The sequence below is a fragment of the Nannospalax galili genome, unplaced genomic scaffold, assembly GCF_000622305.1.
Source record: "Nannospalax galili isolate Female #2095 unplaced genomic scaffold, S.galili_v1.0 scaffold3253, whole genome shotgun sequence".
Taxonomy (NCBI): domain Eukaryota; kingdom Metazoa; phylum Chordata; class Mammalia; order Rodentia; family Spalacidae; genus Nannospalax; species Nannospalax galili.
This window is the reverse complement of record NW_008332656.1, coordinates 33961-35648: the sequence shown is the minus strand read 5'-3', so window position 1 is coordinate 35648 and position 1688 is coordinate 33961. Positions and strand designations below refer to the sequence as shown.

General features: G+C 37.4%; 1 long non-coding RNA gene across 1 annotated transcript in view; it reads left to right on the top strand.

Annotated features, from left to right (window-relative positions):
* The first annotated feature begins 923 nt into the window (after nt 1-923).
* Nucleotides 924-1688, top strand: part of LOC115069382 — a 14003-nt gene continuing 13238 nt past the window's right edge. Inside the window, exon 1 of the long non-coding RNA XR_003848668.1 lies at nt 924-1060. This is a non-coding gene — a long non-coding RNA (uncharacterized LOC115069382). The remainder of the gene's footprint in view (nt 1061-1688) is intronic.

The following is a 1688-nucleotide window of genomic DNA, read 5'->3' as shown; positions in this document are numbered from 1 at the left end:
AGTTCTCTTCCTTTCTTTGGAAAAAGAAATCTTTCTCACTTGTTTGCTAAATCCTGAGTTTCCAGGTGGAGATTCTGAAGCAGGCCTCTTTCTCTCTGTGGGTATTTCTACTTCACACTCTGTCACAGCACTGCCTTGAACCTCAGAAAAGAGCTTCCTTTAGCAAATGTTCCACACATATAGTTCTCAGGTTTTGTAATCACTTGTATACACAACATGAACAATGTTCAGTCAGTGGATCTTATCTTCATGTTTCCATTTATCCTCAGTGAGGAGCCCAGTTCTCAGGTTCTCTTATTGTGGTATGCATAAGTCAGTGCGTTGTTTCATGGTAAATTTTAGGTAGGTAAATGTGAAGAGGAAAATATATTAGTATAGAAATACTGTTAGAATAATTATACTAATGTTTTATGAGGATTGTGTCTTCCTGCTGTGGAGGGAGAGCACACATAGTTATTTGTCTTCTGCCATGTTCTACTCAGTGCTGTTGGATAAAGTGTCTTTTGTACCTGGGTCACTGGCCTCACTGCAATGTCTGTTAGGAAAGGTATAAGTCAGGCCCAGCCACAGATCACCAAATTGATTTCATAAAAAGACTTATAAATCAGTGTGACTTTACATCAGATATATATATACAATTGATATTGTGTGCTGCAAATATAATAGGGAAATGGTTTTCGTATGTTGAGGGCTTAATTTATGTGCTGTACTCCTTAACATCATAATCTTCACAAAAGTTTGGGGGTCTGATGCTATTCTTTTTTACACAGATTTAGCAAGGAGATTGTAGATAGTTACTAGACTATGAAATATCCTTTTCAATAATTCAGGTTTCTCATCTAATTCAGAAGTCATTTACTTATTACCTCTTTCTTTCTTGGGTCCAATGCCCTGTTTAAGTGCACATGGTCTCCTTGACATTTTTCATTTTAGGATCTACTGATGTTCAAGGATGTGTCCATAGACTTCTCCCAGGAGGAGTGGGATTGACTAGACTCTGCTCAGAGGACTTTGTACAGGGAGGTGATGTTGGAGAACTACAGCAATCTGGTGTCTGTAGGTGAGGAGGTTTTTCTATCAGTATTTGTACTGTTCTCCATCCTTTTATAGACAACGGTCTACTTTGTAGAAATGTTACTTTTGCTGTGTAGGTCTTGGATTCCTTAAATTTACAAATTAGAGTATTGGGAATATCTGCACATCATTTCCACTTCTAAGAGGAATTATTTTTTGATTATACAGCAATTAATATTGTTCATTATTTTTGGAATTAATTTCACCCTCCCATTAATACATGATACTGCAGCCAGAATCTTAAGGTTCCATTTCCATAGCTGCATTTTGAATCATTGATAGAACTCAGTGTATGAAAACTGAACGAATTCCTCTATACTCTAATGAGTCTGTCCTAAAATAGAAACTGAGAAATTGTTTGGAGAGTCATCTCTTGTTCTCTTGTTCTTTTGACCCTTTTGAGAGAGAGTCTGCCTGTAACCCCAGCTGTCCTGAAATTCCCTATGTATGTCAAGCTTACTTTGATCTCACTGATATCCATCTGCTGGGTATAAAGGTTTGCACCACTATGCCTGGCCATGGGCATTTTATTCTTTAGATATGAGAAACCTTCTATGTGTTTCTTCCTAAAAACGTTCTCCATATATTCAGCCTGGTGTTCCTCTCCTTTTCTC